The sequence below is a fragment of the Globicephala melas genome, chromosome X (assembly GCF_963455315.2).
Source record: "Globicephala melas chromosome X, mGloMel1.2, whole genome shotgun sequence".
Taxonomy (NCBI): domain Eukaryota; kingdom Metazoa; phylum Chordata; class Mammalia; order Artiodactyla; family Delphinidae; genus Globicephala; species Globicephala melas.
The window spans coordinates 4,800,904-4,822,166 of record NC_083335.1 but is presented as its reverse complement, the minus strand read 5'-3'; the positions used below and the strand labels follow the sequence as shown (position 1 = coordinate 4,822,166).

Genomic DNA, 21,263 nt, shown 5'->3' with positions numbered 1-21,263 from the left:
CTCCTCATCTGTTTTGTTGGTGCCGGATAGCCCATGCCTTTGACTACATCAGAAGAAGCTTAATATTCTATCTTAATGTGTCGTCATTGGCTGTAAGAGTGTCCTGTCCATTCTGGCTTTTGGGTGGCCTGACCAGAATCACCACGGGCTTCGCTTCTTAGCCAACTAGAGGAAGGCAGAAATGAAAGCGGCCTGCCAGTGTGTTTTCTTTGTGTGCCTCTCCTTGGACACAAACACAGGAGGGGGGTTTCTATGGAGCAGCTAGTCTCCCCCCCATTTCGGATTTTGCTGAAGCAGGTAGTTGAACTCTTTGAGGAAGTCTGGGTTTTCTCTGTCTCGGGAAATTACTGATAACATCAGAGCCAGAAAGAGGTGAGTAAAATGGGCAAGAAAGAAAATTCATAAAAGTCACGCCAAGATTCAGATTTATAACCCCACCCAGTTCTCCCCCAGCAGTCCTTTCAGCTGTGACTTGCTTCCCAGGAAGCAGAAAACAATAGTCTACTGATTGAATTTCAGGCTAAACTTCAGGCAATTAAAAGTAAGGGAAGTAAAACCTAGTTACATTTAGAATCAAAGTCCAGATATCTCCATTGGGAGGCATAGTCTGTGTGTATACTTTGCAAGGTGGGCCTAGTTCTGAAGCCAAACTTGGAAGTGCATTCGTTTCGGTAATTAATCTCTCGCTCCAAGTTTCTAGCTTGTCTTTTTGGAGTTAATCACTTCCAGGAAAGTGCAAAGGTCTTATAAGTGAAGAGAAGGAAAAGCATATTAATTGTAACTGGACTAGGTCCGTATCATGAGAACTGGAAAAACCTGAGATCTTGGGATGAAGGGAAAGCCACTGGACAGCTGGATTTTAAGGTAGGGAACATGGGGTAAAGACTCCGTTGTTACTTCATGATCCCCCCTGCCACCCCAGGAGAATTTAACTGTCTCTTTTGCTTAGCTTCCCAGAGTAGGTACCATATTATTTAGAAAAGTATACTCATTTATCTGAAGTTCTCTAAACGCATAACAACTGCCACTTGTAAGTCATTTTTATCTTTCTCTGGTAGCCCTTTCTCTTATTCTTCTCTCTAGCACTCATTCCTTTGGTCAACGAATATATACCAGAGGGCTAGGGGTCGACTATGTGCCAGACGCAGTGCCAGCACCATGGATATCATGGTGACTGAGACGGTGTCCCTCTTGTGTATTGCTATGCAATAAACCAACCTCAAAACTTAGTGGCTCGATGCAACAACCATTTTACAATATTCCATAATTCAGGAATTCATTCAGGGCTTAGCTGGGTGATTCTTGTCATTGACAGAGATCACTCAACGGTATTTAGCTGGAAGATGGGCTGGTCTCGTGAGCCCATCACCATAGCTTTGCTCATGTCTGGTGCCTTGGCGGATGGCTGGAAGGCTAGGCTCAGCTGGCCCTCTCAGCCAGAGCACCTACACCCAGCGTGGGGTGTCAGTGCGATTGGTGTTCTTTTTTTTTTTTTTCAAAGTACTAAATTCATTAACTTGAGATGTCGGGTTTTCTTTCATTAATAGTAATCTTTTATTTATTTATTTATTTATTTATTTATTTATTTTTATATTTATTTTTGGCTGTGTTGGGTCTTCGTTTCTGTGCGAGGGCTTTCTGTAGTTGCGGCGAGCGGGGGCCACTCTTCATCGCGGTGCGTGGGCCTCTTCACTATCGCAGCCTCTCTTGTTGTGGAGCACAGGCTCCAGACGCGCAGGCTCAGTAGTTGTGGCTCACGGGCCTAGTTGCTCTGCGGCATGTGGGATCTTCCCAGCCCAGGGCTCAAACCCGTGTCCCCTGCATTAGCAGGCAGATTCTCAACCACTGCACCACCAGGGAAGCCCAACGATTGGTGTTCTTATGTGGAAGCTCTGGGCTCTAAGAGCTAGTGTTCTAGTGATCCAGGTGGAAGATTCATGGCTTTTTATGACCCAGCCTCTGATGTCCCAGAAAGTCATTTCCACTGCATTCTCTTGGCCAAGTAAGACACTAAGGGCCAACCCAGATTCAATCGGAGGTGATTACATTCCACTTCTCAGTGAAAGAAATAGCAATGACTTGGCAGATGTCTTTAACACCACAGACAGAGCTGCTCTCCTTGAGAAGATTGTACGCCATTGGAGCAGGGAGCAAACTGGTCAACAAACAATCCAGGCCACCTTGAAGAAATGACTAGAAAGCCTGTTGAGTTGTACAGGACTGCTGTTTCATGACTAAGCGGCAGAGAGCGTAGGGTTGTTCCCCTGTGTTCTCCTGGAGGGTTCCTGTGACGCCCCCTACCCCTTGCTCAGTGTTCCATATTGCACCCGAAAAACCAGCCAACTCTGCTGGCTAGCGCATGCTCACAGGGCATGGTGCACAGCCTCGTGTCCACCGCAGCGGCCTCCATCATTCTGATTGGCTAAAATCCAATTGTTTGACTGAGATGAGGGTTTGCTAAGTGATTACTAATTATTAGTCTTGTTCAGTCAGAATACTGGCATTGCTGTCCCATCCACTGGGACAGTTCCCCCTCTTCTTTATTTTGCTAACTTCTACTTATTCTTCAGAATTCAGTGTGAGGAGCCCCTCCTTCCTGGAAAACTTTTCTTGACCGTCCTTATCCCAGTTGGATTTAGATGTCTTCCTCTGAACTCCCTTAGCCACCCCTACCCCTGGCTTATCTCCATCATTATTATACTTATCATATTTTACTGTAATCTTTGATTTTCCAACTGCCTTCCCGCTCCCAGATACATGTCTCTCCCGACATACACGGCTCTCCCAGGTGAAGGCAGATATTGAAAGAATCATTCCAAATGCACTGAGTGTTCCCAAAATGCCCAACTCTGAACCACACAGGTGGTGATAGGGACTGTGTCATTGTCCCTGTTGTTGCCATGGTGCCTAGTATATAATAGCACCTCCATAAATGTTTATTAAGTACATGAATGAATGGTGGTGGTGTATTAGTTGAACATGTAGGTAAACTTACGTCACCCGAATGTCATTTTTTTTTACTGTTAGAGCCCTCCCTAAGACTTCACCAAGCTGGGCCATGATCCAGTTCCATAAGGAACAATGGGGGCAGAGCCAACATCTGGGCCCAGCCCAACCCCTTTCTTGCCAGCCAGATTATGCGTGCCTCTGTTTATCCCTGGGTCAGTCTGATGTCTGGAGCTGCAAGGTGGTACCTCTCACGTCAAGGTTTGGTCTTCTCCCTTGTTAACCCTTGACTTCAGCCATCATGACCCTGTTGATGGATGAACTTCAGTGTCCTGCTGCCCATGTCCTGTCCTTCGGAATAATTTTAGGCAGCCCTTGACTGGGGACCGTGTCCTAGACCTGTCCTGAGCAGACATGCCTTGCCCTCTACCACCTTCTGGTGGACCTAGCTGACAGCTCTATTGATCGGTTCTGGTAGATTCTCCTTCCAGTATTGGCTTTTCCTGCACAGAATGTGATTTCTAGATCCTAGTTTCTTAGAACAAAAAAGGCATAGTCTTTGGAATCAGACATAATTGGCTTTGAAGGGACTCTTCTACTTGCTAGTTTTATCTCTCTGAGCCTAATTTTCTCAGCTGTAAAAATGGGGGTAATAATCACAACTTGGTAGAGTGTTTTAACTGTAGTGCCTGCCATGTAATTGCTAAGAAAAAGGCAGTTCCCTCACATGTTCCATAATGGTGTATTGACTTTTGTATTCAAAGCAGACATTGATGCCTTTCCCTTCGGTACGTCATTTTCTTTTAGGGTGTTTTCGTAGATGGTGATGGTGATTTCCTTCTGGGGCTGGCCTTGACCACACCATTACCAGAGCTTCTGGACTCTGGTCACATGGCATGTGTTGTATCTGTCACTAAGATGGGATTGAGTCAACATATAGGGCACAAGTAGCCATCATTGTTTAAGTGACCATTGTCGCAATAGATTTTTAGAAAATTTTATCAGACCTTTTTCAAGAGCATATGCAAGAACATAATGTACACTGAAGAACCCAATTATCAAAGCAGTCTGTAGTACGGTTTTCCAGAGAAACAGAACCAATGGGAGAAATTCCACAATCTGGCATGTTCAAGCTGGAGACCTGGATAAAGCCGGAGGTGTAGTTTGAAGGCCTGAGAACCAGGAGAACCAAAGGCAGGAGAAGACCGATGCCCCAGCTCAATCAGTCAGACAGAGATTGAATTCAACCTCCCTCTGCCTTTTTGTTCTATTCAGGCCCTCATTGGCTTGGATGATGTCCACCCACATTGGGGAGGGCCGTCTTCTTTACTCAGTCTACCCATTCAAATGCTAATACCTTCCAAAAACACCCTCACAGATACACTCAGAAATCATGTTTAATCACATATCTGGTCATCTGATAGCCCAGTCAATTTGACACATAAAATTAACCATCACACTGCCAGGAAACTCCATTTGCTCCCTCCCTCATGTTCTGCCCAGCAAGGTATTTTCAGCTAGACCTGTAGGCATCTAGATCAAACTTGCTCGGAATTAATTTGCAGCAAGGTAGGAAGGGAATAGATACAGGTACCTGCAATTTGGGCAGCACTGCCCTTAGGGTCAGGGTCAAGGGCAGGGGCCTTGACTTGTTCTCTGGCCTGCCTTGTTTGCTTAGGTAGGACAGCCTTGCTGGTCTATCTGGCCTGTGAGTATCTTGTGCTGTTCCTTCAACATTTTCACTATTCACAGTCGCTGACGTCTATCCTTATTATACGCTTTCTTGTTGTAAAAGAAGACACGTGATAAAAATGCAAATAAAATAATCATATTAAGTGAAATGTAAGTCCCCTTCTCCTAGTGATCCTATGTCCCCTAGTTCCCTCCTCCAGAGGCAACTGGTACAGCCACCTTCTTGGGGTTCCCTCCAGAGTGAGTCTTACACACATAAGCATAAATGCAGATATTTGCAAGGTCTTGGGGCTTATCATCTGACTCTGCTCACCAGTTTGCATCCTTTGGCTTTCTGTTCATTTCTCTGGAATCATCTCTCTCTGCTACCCTGTTGTGGCTTCATCATTCTCTACTTCTCACCTGCTCTCAACCTGCTGCCCTGACCTAGTAAGACCTTTATCTGGAACAGGAAGAAGTAGAATTCATCGTTTAGAAAGAAAAAAGCATTTCTAGTTTCTATTTCCATTCTGTGTTGTCTAACCCTGCAAAATTAAATTACGCCTGTTCATCTGCCACTGACTCACTGCATTCCATGAGCAAAGCCATTTGCATTTTTCTTCACAACAACATCTTTCTCCTCAGGATGCTCTGGCAACTAATATTTTAAAATTCTCAGAAAAAGTCATAATAATAAAGCCTTTCCATCCTCAGCGTCTAGAAATTGAATTGAAACCAAAGCATAAAGAAGTATTATTGAAGAAGCTAAATAGTTTACAAACTCAGCAATGCCACGTAGAAGATTAAATCCAGTCGATTGGGAATTCATTTAGGGCACATCTGCATTCTTTGTTTCTAGACGTGGCCACATGCACAGTTCACCAAATGCATCTTCAGAGAGTAAGATATGTTGAGGTATTTAGAAAATGGTAGCATCGTACTGATAAAGGAGCAATTAGTTCTATCTGGGGAGGTGATAAATCCCTACAGAACACTGGGCTAGACTTTGAAGGTTGTGTGGGAGTTTCTCAGATAGGCAAGAGAGGGAAGGGCATTCAAAGCAGAGGGAAAAAATATCAGAAGAGTGCAGAATTGCAAAAGTGCCCTGGCGTATTCTGACAAAGGTGAAGAGTCCATTTTGACTAAGGCATGAAGTGGAAAAGTAGGCGAAAGACAGGCTTTGAAAGACACATTCTCTGCTAAGAAATTTGGATTTTTTTTCCTGTAAGATAACAGGAGGGCCCTGGAGAGCTTTAAGTATGGAAGTGATGTTGCCAATTTAAAAAATTTTAGATTATCATGGCAGCAGTGTGGAAATCTGACGGAGGGAGAGGGACTGCAAGCTGGGTACCAGTTACCAGCTGTTTCTTTTGTTAGTCCCAAGTGAGAAAGGATGGGAGCTTGAGCCTGGGCAGGGACAGTGGGGATAGAGAGGAGGAGTGCATTTAGATGACCTGACGGACTACCTGTGGTGGCTGGGGAGGGAAGTGGAGGAAATGAGAGGATGGAAGATGGAGGACGGGAGTGAGGGTGGAAATGAGCCCACAGAATTTCAGAGTTGGAAGGGGCCGCGAAGATCAGCTATGCTAGGCTAACTAAGTCCTTTCGGTTTCATCCCTACGTGTGAGGGTCTTCTTTGAATATGTCCAGTGACAGGGTGCCCATTATACCTCATGGCAGCTTACTTCATCTACAGGTTGTTCTATTAAAAGTTCTTTAGGCCGCACCAAAATCCATCAACTAGTATCTTCTACTGCTTGGTCCTAGATTAAATTCCCTGGGGCCACCCGGGCCAAGGCTAATCCTTTGCCAATGTGAAAGCTCTTCACATACTTAAAAACAGCTTTCATATACTTCTGTGTCTGCTCTTGTCTAGAGTAAACATTTAAAGTTCCTTCAGCTGGTCATCAAATGACATTGTTTTCTACCCATCTGTCATCCGAGAGGGCACAAAAGGCTTCCTGTGGAGTAAAGTGTGTCAGTTTCTTCCCTTGTGATGTTTTACTGGTCCAGATAAACTCAATGAAAGGAACCTCATATTAAAGTCAACTTGGAAAGGAATAATATGGAAGTATTTGAGAAAGAGGTAATAAAGGCCAGTCTGGTAACACGATTTCAGCAGCTTAAGCCTTGAATCGGTTAGGGTTGGTAGTGATACCATTAACACGGATATCAGAAAACAGGAGATGACTCTCACTATGACTTGCAGAATGAAAATGTTAGGAAACCACAGACTCTGGAGTAGGAAAGGCCTTTAGAGATGAGCCGTTCCAAGTCCATCATTTTACAGATGGGAAGAGTGAGGTTTGAAGGGGCAAGAGACATGCGCAATGTCCCACAGCTGGTCATTGGCAGAGCAAAGACTAACCTAGGACTTCTGATTTCTAATTCAGTGCTTTTCTCCTATACCATGTGTTCCCTTAATTTGGAAGGCAAGCAAGGGCCAGCTAATAAAGGATACTCTTTTACTATCTTCCCTCTAATCACTGTCAGCCAATTATATTTCACTCTGAAATATATTTCAAAGGGTATGTAATTATATAAGAAAGTTTCTGAGATTCTTGTATTGCTCTCCAAAGCACCCCTGCCGCATTCACCAAAGACTTAGCAGTTCACGTCACTTTGAGTTTTGAATTGATGTGAACATCAGTGAGGATAAGTCCCCATTAGGGCAAGAATTTGTACACTGAATGTTTTAATCACATGGGAATGTTGGTAAGACATTTAGAAATAGGAATGGAAAAACTGGCCAATAATGCATATTATTGTGTGATGAAACTACTGATGCCCTGTAATCATACTGTTGCAATATCAGTATAAATAGAAATTCAAAATGGTAGAATGCCTCCTGACATGTGAGCAGTGTACGTGAGTTTTCAAGTGTTGAAAATCGGGAGCTATTGCTAAGATTCTGGGGTATCAGAGACATGGCACACACTCTGAAGGCATTCCGTGGATACTTTTTATTTGAAAAAAAAGGGTGCCAATCTCCAGATTTCATATTTATGTAGTCCCCCAAAAGTTCACAGTAGCAGACCTCCCATGAATCTAGGTCCCTCTCAAGCTGAGGGCTTCCAGGTGGAAATTACAGTAACTGAGACGAGCCACTGGCCTTGTGTGAAGATGTCCTGCCCCGGTTCTGTCTCTGTGACGGACTTTCAGAGCTAAGTGAGGACTTAGCAGCGTGACCAGATGATAATCTTCAATCTCAAAGGCAGAGTCATTTATCATAGTTGTGTCTGCCAGCCCAGACGAAGTGAATGTAGCACAGTGCAAAAGCTCTATAGTCATTTTACCAGAAACCAGTGCATGTTGGTCCATCAAGAGGGCATCCCAGGGCTTCCCTGGTGGCACAGTGGTTGAGAGTCCGCCTGCCGAGGCAGGGGACACGGGTTCGTGCCCCGGTCCGGGAGGATCCCGCGTGCCGCGGAGCGGCTGGGCCCGTTAGCCATGGCTGCTGAGCCTGCGCGTCCGGAGCCTGTGCTCCGCAATGGGAGAGGCCACAGCAGTGAGAGGCCCGCGTACAGCAAAGAAAAAAAAAGAGGGCATCCCACTCCAAGATAGAGAAAGGAGGGACCATTTTGAAAACATGCTTCTGTAGGGTTATTCAAGAGTCTGCTATCAGAACTTCTTCACAAGTATCCATCGCCAATATGTTTAGACATCAGTAGAATAATCTCAGTATCTGTGTATGAATGATTTTTTGAAAAGTCCATTTAAACTCAGATACAGATTATAATTTCCAGAAAATGTGTACCCGTGAAACGTTCACGGGAAAATTACCATCTGAGAGAAAGGATTATAAAAACCTGCTAAATGCCCTTTTAAAAAATGGGCCTAACTCTATGTTTCAATCCTAAAGGATGGCCTGCCATTTCAAATCCATGCCATAATTTATATGGTATTGATTTTATTGTCACACTTTGAAAATACTCTGTCCTGTGTGTTTATGATGGCCGTAAATGTTCGGAATAACATTTGGAGACCAAGTCACTATTCAGAGTAAGGGAAATAGAGGCCTATGTAGAGAGGTTAGAGCCCATTAATGGGCCCAGTGTTTAGACCTATTAAACCTACGTAAGACAACTTGTCTTGAAAAGCAAGCAAAAGAAGCTCTCAAAGTGACTCTATTTAAAAGTCCACATTTTGTCCTGTCCAGGAATCCTTAAATGGTATATGTTTGTAAACGGAATTGACACTCAAACATCCAGCCACAGCCCGCCCTCCGTGTATGCTGAGGATGTGGAACCCATGGATACAAGTGGCAGGCTGTACTTCGCCATTTTATATAAGGGACTTGCGCATCCCCGGATTTGGGTATCTGCGGGTGGGGGTGGGTACCGGGGGACAACCGTATACTAGGCATCAAAACTCTCTGGGTGAGCAGATTATAGCTTTGGCACGTTAGCACGTCCAGAGCACAGTAACTCCCCACTATAGACCTGGAGCTGTTTGCATCATCAAGTCAGTGCCTGGGGACTCACTGGTTCCCGTTGTATTGGTGCGAGCTGGGGAGTCAATATGTTGCTTCACCCAGACTAGCTAAGGGGCTTTGCTCCTGGGGAGGGGTAGGAGGGAAAGTGAGTGTTTTGCTCCCATTTTCCTCGTATTACATTAGAAACAAAGCACAAAGTTGGCTGGAATCAGTGTTAGCATTGCCCAAAGCAGCTGAACTCTGATTTAACCAGATGCCATAACTATAGCAACAGGGAAATACTGGAATTTTGAGATTAACCATGCTACTGAAATTTACTAAATATAGCACACTTTGTGGTGAGGTGCATATTATAGGTATTTCCTTTATTTTTCAAATGACAGTGTAAGTCAGGCTATGGAAGGAAAGTTAATTTATTATATATAATGGCTGCTGAAGTCTCCCTACTCCCTATTGATCTATATCTATAAATGTGTGTTTTGAAACCAAGTGAGATAAATCAGCTTGATTGTCCAAGGCATGGATGGAAATTGGGCTACCATAAAGGCTATCTTCAGATTTGTACCGGTGTTGGAATATTCATCTTTGGGATTTAATGGAAATAACTTCGGGCTGAGTTAGGAGCCCTGAGTCCCAGCCTCCGTTATTAAATTACTGTGCGATCTTGGGCAGGTCTCTAAAGGGATTCTGGGTCTCAGGTCCCGCATATTTCTAATGCTGGAAGCTGAGCTGTTCCAGCTCTCCCATTCTAGGCTTCTGGAATATTTAGGGTTAAGTTTCCCCCTGCTTTGGCTCTGGAGGGTACTTACTGACACCCTGTGGAATGAGAAGGAGAGATTCACATCACGAGATCCCTGGATCAGGGAGGTGGTGACATGTACGACTGGGGGTTTTCTTACAGGTTTTCCTCTGGTCAGGGAAGTGCTGTCTCCACTCCGCAAGCCCTATAAAGAGATTGGTTATTGGCTTCGTGCTCCTTCAGTTCTCCTTTACCTCCTTTACCAACAGCTGGGCCTATGTGGCCTCCAGAGGTAGGCCATCGCCGCACTCAGCAAGGCTCTGAGCCCCATCCTGTCTGTATTCAAGGGAGACATAAAGGGTCCAGGGTCATTGAGGCAGCGTAGCTGTAAGTTCTTCTCAGACTCTGTGCCTCAGTCCTAATAAATCGATTCTTGATATCTTCCCGTGACCAACCCCTTGCCTTCTCCTCCACACCCAGGAGCTCACTGCTTGTCTGTTACCCACTCTTCTTTTACCAGAGAGCCTAGGTCCCTGCCTTGGCTTCATACTAGGTGTCCTTGTCCTTGGAAAACTGGAACTCTGCTGCTCTTTTCGGTCTTCAGGTCTGAGCCTGGCCACTGCCAGACCTCTCTGGATTTGCCCATCAGCCTGCAGAGATCTTTGTCTATAGCTTGTGTCTGAGACTCCACAATGCCTCCTCCTTCCGGTCCAGCATAGCCCCTTGTTGCTTGCTACTGGCTCTCACTGAAGCTGCTGCCTGCCTTGCCTGGACCTCTGTCTACTGCTTATTACAAGACCCTCTTAGGGTGTCTCCATCTGCTCTGTGGGGACATTGCCCTGTTACTCACTTCCAGGCCTTCCTGATGCTGCCTATTAGCCTCTACTTCTCGTATGTCATTGGAGATCCTACCCTTAGAGCCTTCCTGGGCCTATCTGGTCTCTGGGTCCTGGATCTCCCCAGCTTGGTCTATCCCAACCCCAGCCAATTTCCAGTTAGAGCCTACAAAGTCTTTGTGGACATTTCTTGGGCCAGGTTTTCCTACCTGGGCCCATCCCTCAGGATGGAAACTACTGTGTCCAGACTCACCCACTGTGTGCCAGTTAAAAAACAGCCTCATAAAACTTTGCAGTCAATGACTTTGTAGGATAAATTCAAGTTAAAAGTATGAGATGGACGGTGAGGGAGAATTTCTGTATCTCTGTAGCCTATGGTAGGGAGAAGAGATGCTGTTGCGAATTTTTGAGCCAGAAAGAGAGAATTAGGTGAAAGGTGAAAAATGTCCTTGAGATCTTTTGAGAAGCAAAGTTGCATGTGAATCTAAGGTGAGATTGTTACTGTTGTTAGTAGTCAGCCTAGTAGTATTCAGTTCCTTGCAAAGGTGCATCTGACTTAATGAAATAACCCAGGATCCCAGCCCCCATAGCAGGGGCACGCGTAGTGGCTATAGCTATACGCCCTTGTGCTGAGGGCTTATTCTTTCTGAACCTCAGTTTCCTCATCTGCCAAATGAGGCTTTGTGGAGATAATATCTTTGCTCATTTATAAGCTCTCAGGGTGGTGTCAAGAATGCCAGTTAGTGGGCAGTGAACGTGAAAGTGTTTTAAGAACTGTAATGCATCCTACAGACAATTCGGTCTTCCTTGCCAGTTGGGTGAGAGCCATAGACATGGAACCTCTTGCCCGGTGTTGGTGGACAGCAAAGATTGGGATCAGTGAGGGAATAGCAGGTCAGAAATAAGGCAAGTGGTGTGACACGGAGCCAGAGAAGACTGGGGAGATAGAATACAAAGCCAAGTGCTTTAGGGAGCCAGCAGAGCCGGCGCACAGGGACGTTTGAAGGAGAGGAATTTCCTGAGTGGAGAGGAATTTCCTGAGCTAGAGCGCAGGGGCTACTGCCTTCTTTTTGTTTGCCACTTGCTGTTGCTGCTCTAGCAGCTCAGACTGAAGCTATTTTGGAGGCAGTTAATAGCAGTTAGAAGAAGAGTGGAATGAAGGTGAGGGATTATTCTTATAAGGTCTGGCAGGATTTAGGGACCAGGGAAAGGGTACAAGGCCAGTATCAGCTAGCCCAAGGTAAACCCAATTCAAAGGAGAGTGGTAAGTGGCCTAGGTGAGCAGCAAAGGCAGGCTGCATTTGGATACTGTGATGATTAACTTTATGTGTCAACTTGGCTAGGCCATGGTGCCCAGTTGTTTGGTCAAACACTAATCTGGATGTTGCTGTGAAAATCTTTTTTTATATGTGATTAACATTTAAATCAGTTGACTTTGAGTAAAGCAAATTGCCCTCCATGATGTGGGTGGGCCTCGTCCAATCAGTTGAAGGCCTTAGGATGAAAGACCGAGGTTTCCCAAAGAAGGAGGAATTTGGCTTCAAGACTGTAACATAGAAACCCTTCCTGAGTTTCCAGCCTGCCTGGCCTGCCCCCGCAGATTTTGAACTCAAGACCGCAGCATGAATTCTTACCTGAATTTCTTACCTGTCAGCCTGCACTACGAACTTCAGGCTTGTTAGCCCCTACGGCTATGTGAAACAAGTCCTTCAAATACTGCCCTGCTCTCCCTCTCTCCATATATATATATGTGTGTGCATGTGTGTGTGTATTTATATATACATGTGTATGTGTATATATGTATTTATATGTGTATATTTATATATTATCGGTATGTGTATATACACATCTGTATCTATCTATCCTATTGGTCTGTTTCTCTGGAGAACCCTGACTGAGACAGACACATAAAGATGGCAGTGTAGCTTAGGGCAGAGACAGTTGCAGGATCATTGAGAGCCTTAAGTGTGTGGTCATTGTGAGTTCTTTTACTGAAGTTGTCAGTCAGTCGCAAAGTATTAATTGAGTTTCTGCTCTGTCTACCAAGTGAGTATCTATTGTGCCACAGAAGCTGGTTGGTACAACCTCTATCGACGCAGATCCCTGAGAGGTCAACCCAGAGCCTCAGCGGAAGGCTCTCACTTTTACACCAGAGAAGTTTTACTCCCCTGGGAGAACATTGAAGGCTGGGTGTCCTCCACCGGGGGTTGGGGATCTGACTAGAGAGGGCTTCCAGCTCTTTCCGGCTGATAATGGGGTCAAGAAGGACTTCTGAGAGTCCTCTCACTCAGGCTTAATAGAGTCAACGCCATCGAAAGTGACTGCTCGTTTGGTCTAGCTCCTTATTGTACAGATGGGCCCTGGAGAGGAGAAGCCGCTTCTCCAGGCCACACAGCAAGTTGGTGGTGCAGCCAGGCTGATCGTTCAGATGGCCAGACAATAAGTAAGGAAGAAAAGAAAGGAGAAGGAAATAGAAGTCTGAATTCCCCTTGTGGTTTTACTATAGGTCATTTGTTGAGTAATTGTCCCAAAGTTAGGAAACATTCCTATTTTTCCCAGCTGGATCACAAGGAAGGAAAAGAGAAGAATCTGAAAAGTAAAGTAAAAGAAAATTTAAAAACATATTTATAAGGGCCCTCACTGCTAAATCACAGAGTTGAAGATGATCAGTGTAAGTGAGTTTCATTGGAGAGCTAATTAGCTTTCCTAGGGAATTCTCTAATGGCAAGAAAGCCACAGCACTGTCCAGCCACCTTACCTCCTTGACCAAAGAGTATTTGCCCTTGTTGAAATAAAGGCGCACTTGGATTGCTGTTCACCAGATCTCCCTGTTTCTCCCCATATTTGCTGAGGAATTTAGTTGTCTGCCATGAGCATACTAAATGGAATTGATCAATGAAAATGCCACATGTGTTCATTTGTTTTAACTTGACTCTGATAGCTCCATCCATTAAACCTACAATGAAGTTGTAACTCTTTGAAAAAATATAAATTAAAAAACATCCTGGCAGTTCAGAGTTCGGGATGAATCAGTAAAGGTAACTCTCTTTCCGCTTTGTGCCCGTGTTTTCCATTTAGGATTTGTTAGTGTAAATCCTCCTCATACATCACTGGAAGCGTTAAGATTTATATGGCAGAACATAGTCTGCATTAGGCCTTTAGGAGAAAGTGGATGACCTAATAGGGTTTTCTACCTTTAATTTGTACTGTTCTTTGTGGGAGGACATTTTAAAATAAACTCTCATATTTGGGAACGTAGTGTTCTGCAAATGGCATATATCATTACCAATATGGGATGTTTTACTGCACTTTCCATGGAGTCCCTGGGCTCCTTACTGAGATGCATCCTCATGGCAAAGCATCTTTTGTGGGCAGGAGGAGGACATTAACTTCTGATCCGCTTCTTCCCTGTTTGGAGCACAGCCCAGCTTTGATCAGCTCCTTAAAGAGCCTTCTGTTTACACCCTCTCACAGGTCTGCGGACAGTATTTGCCAAGTACATTGGAATCTTGGCCAACAGGTGCCACTGGGGCGGGGAAGGTATTCATCAGCTCCTTCCTTTGGTAGCTTTCCTTCTAGTTTTCCTCTTTTGAGGTAGTGAAAACTGCTCCAGGCTGCTTCTGTGATCTCTATATTCTCCCCCTTTTATTTCTTTTCTTTTTATATCCTTTTCTCCCTTCTCATATACCAACTGATGGGACAATTGAGTGACTTTCATCCATTCATTCAAGCATTTACTGGGTTCTACTTCATGCAAAGTGCCGTACAATAGTCTGAGGTTTTAGTTATTCTCTTCTGTCTTGTTCCTTCTTAAATTATAAATGTAATACATATTCATAGTAAAAATGCAAACAGTACAAAAGGATATGAAGTGAAGAGCCCCTTCACGTCCCTAGTCTCACTCCTTAGGCATAATCGTCAGTAACAATTTCTTGTGTATCCTTCCAGAACTTTTCTATGCATACAAAAGTGTATGTATGTATACATTGATGCAACTATATACATATAGGTTCATACATACACATATATGCTTTTTCAGGAAACACTGGCTAGAGCTAGAAACAGTTTTGTAAATTCACTTCTACGTATATATATCTTGGCATGCTTTCCACGTCAGTACATGCAGTCCTGCTGATTCCCTTTAAGGCTGCATGGTTAAACGTGACTTTAGGAAAGCCTGAGGTTTTGATGAGTTTTCTATAGAGGGCACTAAAGATGGCCAATTTTTTGAATGTATAAACTCAATTTTCATTCACTGTCCTCAGGTTTCTTTTACCTTTTCTGTATATTGAGGGTGTTACCCAGCTATGCATTCCAGCACTTGAAGGATTCCAACGGCTTGCAGATGCTTCAGGGAAATCAAAATTAGCTTGATCGGTTTCCCTACCTGCACACCATTTATCCACTCTGGCCTTGGACCACTTTCAAGGGAGCTGCCAATCCAGTCTCCAGGGCTTGTCTCAACCTTGATGACAGTTTCTTTCCTCCTTTTCGTAAGAGTTTCTCCTTCAGCTTCAGCCTATATTTTCTGGTCCAGCCTCATTGACTATAAAGTTCTTGCTTATTTGGACATGTTCTGTCCTTACTAGTTTTCATTTGGCCATGTACAATTTGAGTCCTCCCTCAAGGAACTGCTAATTCTAGCACACCCTTATTTGAACACTTATTGTACATCAGACTTGTACGTGGCATTTCCTTTAATCCTCCCAACAAACTCATGAGGGATGTGCAATAATTATTCCCAAATGATAGATGAGGCACAGAAAAGTTAAGGACATTGTCCAAGGTCACACAGCTAGTAGGTGGAAGAGCTGGTATTTGAACCCAGGTTCATCTGACCCTAGAAGCTGTGCTTTTAACCAGCACATGTACTGTCTCCCTAAGTCAGCAAGTACTTCTTGGCTAGCCAGTCATTACAGAGCAACCCTAGTTTATCTGTGAGCCTGTGCTTCTCTAAGGACAGGCCACAACATCCACTTCCTGAGTATGTGCTGCATGCTAGGCTCAAGAGGGTGGCGCTGAATTCTCACATGCTGGAATAGCATATTCTTGGGAGCTAAACCATGGAGGGGATCTTGGGTGGGAGGAAGCACTTCCTGCTTACAATTCAAGCTGGAAAGGGATTCCCACATTACGAAGCCCCACAGTCCTTCCTGTGTAATACTGTTAGAAGACCTCAGGCAGAATCAGCAGCTATTGGGCATTTTTGTTTAATCTCTTCATGTTCCACCTCAGTTAAAGACACAGGCTTACAACCTCTACTTTGACCAAAACCACCAATCTACAAGAGGGAAGTGGTCTTTAATTTTATTTTCCAGATCAGAGTTCTCCACTTTCCCTACCAATGCTGCCTTCCCTGGGTGTTGCCTCTTGGAATTCAGATTGATCTGAATGAGGTGTCCAAGATAAAGTACATGGTAACTAGGAGATGATTTCTATTCTGGTCTCTCTCTCTCTCTCTCTTTTTTTTTTGTCTCCAGTCCTGATTCTCCAACTGCCTTGCCTTCTTGTTTTGGGGATTCAGAATCTGGACGTCATGGCCCAGTCACTGAATTGGGAATTTCTAAGTCCCTTGGAGTCCAAAAGAAAGACCATTCTAGATGTCAGGTAAATGCCTTTCATTTCTTAACTGTCTGATAGAAATTGAATAGTTGGAAGAGTATTTACTTACTTATTTTCAGGTTTTCAGTCTTATTTACTTACTTATTTTCAGGTTTTCAGTTTTATTTTATTCCAAGCATGGGAAAATAAACCTGAAAATCTGGAAAGGGAAACGTCGAACCAATAGCAGTTGCCCTGGAACTGTGGGACTTTCGCAATAATAAATGTCTAGATGATGTGTTTATTCCAGTCCCAATCCAATTCAATTCAACAAATACTTGTCGAATACCTGCTGTGAAAAAGATAAAGAATGACTAAGACATGGCTCTCACCTTCCAGGAGTTCACAGTCTAACAGGGAAGTACACTGTTCATTCTCATACAAGGAAGATAATAATAAAGGTATATACAGAAGTTTAAACAAGGTGCTGTGGGAGTATTGGAGGGGTGAAAAATTAAATTTAATTAGGGAATCTGGAAATATTATGTTTGAAAGAAGATTTTGAGCTTGGTTTTAAAGGGTTGATGAGACTATTATAGGAAGACATTTTAATGGCACTTTAAAAAAGATGATAGTTTAGGCTGAGGAACCACACAGCCTTCAGGTGTGAAAACCTAGGGGAATGGCGATCGGTCTGGAAATACAACTGGAGAGGTAAGTCTGACCGTTTATGGACTTGCTCTGCAGACAAAAGAAGCCTTGGATTACCACCCTTCCCTAAACAAAGAGGAATCTCTTCCGTATCATCACAGTCTCTGTGTGCTTCTCAGTGGCCTCTTTGTACAGACGGATGCCTTCCAGTTACATTCGTATTCATTTGATGAAGATTCTCTATGTGGGGAATACTTGACTTTATAATACACAACACATGCGATTGATTTAAACAGCTCCAATGTATCAATAATGCATTTAATTTATTTCTCTCCCCAACAGTGTATGTAGCTATATGTACTTTGATTATATTGACTAAGATTACAATCCACGTTGATATAACCTGAGAGTAGTTGTTCATGATCTGGGTGGTATTGCGTTTGAAATTTATCCTACCCTGTCATTGGTTCCACTCACTTTGAGTTTATACTAAACCAGTTCTAGCTGTTACGTTAGGTTTCTCTTTTACTAGCTCTATTTATTGCCTTTCTCTGGTATTCCTATAAGAATGTCAGATGAAATTACATCAGATGCTTCTCTCTCTAAGATATGTTAACTTTGTTCCATCCTCTTTCACCATTCAGCTTGTCATCCTATCATGAACAGGAGTTAGCTTTGTTTGGTATGATTTGTGTTTGAAGAATCCATATTGACTACTGTTTATCACTTGGGTTTCCCCTAGGTACTCATAAATGACTGCCTTAATAATTGTCCCCACCGCTTACCAGATATTGAAATTAAATTTATGAGTTTAATTCCCTGAGTTCCCTGGGGATTTTTTTTTTTAAAGAAAAAGGAACAAGGCAGTCTCATGACTCACAGCAACTCTTCCATAATAAACCGGTGTGATAAAGAAAAACATTTTGCAGGAAAACAAATTTTAGTTTTAGCCTTCCAAATGATTATTGTAAAAACTAACAAAATACGAGTTTTTGGAAATACTAAAGCACATCCTGTGTCCTTGAAAACTATTTATTTATTGTGCTCACACGTATTTTTAAGGGCCATAACAGATGCCTAGGCAATTGGGAATTTGGTCTTTTTATATTCAAATTGTTGTATGCTTGGAAAATAGCCCAATAATGGCACTTTTTAAAAGGTTATTTTGTAAGTACTGTCCGTCAGACATATGCTAAAGTACTGTTTCAGGTTGCTGGGGCAACCTGCCTGCCACAATTGTGGTTACTATTTATGATTTAATGATAATGCATTGACCTGAAACCCGAGTCTTACCTTCACTGAATGCAGTGCAGGCGCACTGTAGGTAGGCTGTAGGTAGACCATAGCTACCTCTGAATCTCAGTGAATGACTAGCAAGGGATTGATGCACATGTGTTAGCAAACAGTAGGATCCCTTGAAAGGGATGGATGTGTAGAACATTGGACAACACCAAGAGCTCTGGTAGAGCTTAGATTTCTATACTTCCCCAGCTAAGACTCTGTTAACTGAAGCTAGGAATATGTGGAATGACTAGTTTACATCAGTCTTGGTAGAGAAGTAACCAATTTTCTCCGACGAAAGCAGTTTGGACCCAGTAAATGAACAACATGCTGACGCTATAGTCCCTTTTCTTAGTGTTCCTTTGAAAAGTGGTAAGGCACATTTCTTTTCCGAGCCAGTACCAGCCTCCTTCCAATGGCTTGGTCTAGAGGCAAATGATGTTCAAGGGCACTTTTTCTGTGTAATCTTTTTCAATAGGTGTGACAGGTATTCCGAAATTTGTATCACAGTGCCTTATGCTTTGGTGCCTGTTAAAACTATAATGCATAGGTTTTTGTTGTTTTTACTTGTTTGTGTGAATGTTTTCATTTCAAAGACTGCCATCCAGGGCTGTGCAGCAACTGAGTGATGAGAAAATACCCCACTATGCGATCCTGGCGTGCGCTAATATTGAGGGTGAGAGAACATGCTTAAATCGTCTTACCAATTTGACAGGAATGATTTCAAATCTGGCACACTGTGGCCTCACTCCTCGCCAGTGTGCCCCTGGAAGAGCAAGCCCATGGTGAGCTCCTCAGAGTTTGTTAATGGGAGGAAAGCCTTGGGTTTAGGGAGAAAGTATTTGGATAGCATTTTAAGAAGCCCTTCCATTTTTAGTAGAGTAGAAAAATCTACCTCTGAGTCTGCACTACGGTCTTTTCTCTGGATGAGTACAATGACTGTCTCTCTCACATTTTTCTGATATTTATTCTGCAAATCAGCTACATGAGTCCCTGCCACTCTCCTGAATAAGCTTCCAGGCATTACCTACATGTTGTGTTCCTGTGGAGGGATGGCAGTAATCTCAGCTAAGATAAACCGGAGCTTCTGTGGATAAAGCGTAAAGGCAGTGAAGTGTGTGCTGTAAGATTTAACGCCTCTACAGGTAATTTTTTTTGGAGCGGGGATCTGGCATTTAATCAAATCCAGAGGCATTATGTAAATTTAATCACCTTGTAACACACTAGTAATTTTATTATCTCCTTTTCATTTGACAGTGCTTAGATGCAAGTTGAGCTTGGAATTCCAGAGGTAGAGCATTGCTGATTGGAGGCATATTAAGAGAAAAGTACTGTGGAAATGAGATAAAACTTTTATTCTTGCTATTGACTGTTGTCTTCGTATGTGTACAGGTATCCGACAAAGGGTTTTTAGAATAAAGTGTGCCTGTTTAAAGTTTTCCACCTTTCTTAAAGCCCCCAGTGAATTGCAATGAGACTGTTTTGAATGGACTATGTTAAATCTATTTCTGTCAAATGGAAAACCTTCACACAAATGCGATGTGACTCAAACTCTCCCTAATACGGGGGCCGCCTTTATACTTGTGTAGCCCATTTGGCTTGGCCTCTGCTTACTAGAATCATGTCTAGTGTTAGATTATTTATGCCATAAGGTCTATTTAAAATTGAAGACAGTATTTACGTTCGTCAACACCAGTTTTGATAGGTTTTTAAAAGGTGCAATGGGGTCGATGATCTTGGATAGACAAATTATCCATCACCACATCACTGTTCATATTATGAGACTGAGGAAGAAAAAATCTGGTTAAGTTGAATTTCCCAAAAGGCACTTGGGCTTTTTGATCTATGATTCACACTAATGATTGTGTCTAATGAAAGTAATGAAGCTAAATACTTTATCTGTGATTTAAAGAATGAAATTAGAAAGGAGGCAAGAGGGAAGGCATGATAACCTGTTGAACTGACCTTGCTAAGGCAGGAGAAATGGCATTTTGGGTACATTTTCTTTCTTTGACTTCTCTGTTTTACTTTCCCCGTTCTCCTTCATCTCTTAACCTGAAAGAAACTCTTGAGAACATCTCTTCTCCTGAAGACAAAGATTCTATGAGCTCACCCATCCATATATTGGAACATGGAAGCCCCTGGTCAGCCAGGAAGTCTTTCCTTTAATCACCTGATGTCTCTCCTGCTGTATCTTGCAGGCATGAAAGCCAACAACTTGGGCAAATGCCCCTAATTTGGGTTCAGTTTAGATGACCGGGTTTCTCCTACCTAGAGTGCTACTTACTTCAGTGAAAACTCTTCTTCTTTCTAAAAACCCTTACTAGCTCTATGAATCATAACATGTCCTCAGTATGGGAAATCAAAATGGTATAATCTGAGATTAAGATTGAAGTGCCTTACTATCCAGTTTCCCATCAATCTTATTATCTTTTCTCTGTTTATCACTGATGCCTCAGTTTTTTCATCCTAAAATGGCGATAATGATCACTACCTAAATTGTGATTGGTATAAGGAATCAGTGAGACACTGTATGTGAAAGTATCCAGCACTAGGTCTGGCCTAGAGCACATGCTCAGTGAGGGCAGGTTGAATTAGAATGATCTTATGGTTAGGAGGATAAAGAGTTGACTTTTGAAAGATCTTTATATATTAAATACAAGTCCTTTGTCAGATATGTGGTTGGAAAATATTTCCTCCCAGCCTGTGGCTCGTCTTTTCATTCTCTTAACAGTGTCTTTCACAGAGCAAAACTTTAAAATTTTGAAGTCCAGTTTATCATGCTTTTGGCATCATATCTAAGAACTCTTTACCTAACCCAAGGTCATGAAGAGTTTCTTCTATGTTCTTTTTTTCTAAAAGTTTTATAGCTTTATTTTCTACATTTGGATCAATTATCCACCTTGAGTTAATTTTTGTGTAAAGTGTGAAGTTTAGGTCAAGGTTATATTTTTGCATATGGGTGTAAAATTGTTTCAGCACCATTTGTTGAAAATACTTTTTTCCCATTGAATTGCTTTTGCAACTTTGTCAAAAATCAATTGGCCATATTTATGTGAGTCTATTTCTGGACTCTCTGTCTGTTCCATTGATCTATGGCTCCTTCCCTTTGCCAGTACCACACTGTCTTGATTAGTGTGGATTTACAGTAAGTCTAGAAGTC

At 42.9% G+C, this 21,263-nt stretch overlaps 1 protein-coding gene across 1 annotated transcript in view; it reads left to right on the top strand.

Moving 5' to 3' along the window:
- Positions 1–21,263, top strand: part of LOC115847291 (uncharacterized) — a 100,910-nt gene that overhangs the window by 66,256 nt on the left and 13,391 nt on the right. The window contains exons 9-12 of the mRNA XM_060292998.1: positions 16,108–16,234; positions 18,697–18,885; positions 19,082–19,245; positions 19,358–19,492. The gene's annotated coding sequence lies outside the window, so the exon portion shown is untranslated. The remainder of the gene's footprint in view (positions 1–16,107; positions 16,235–18,696; positions 18,886–19,081; positions 19,246–19,357; positions 19,493–21,263) is intronic.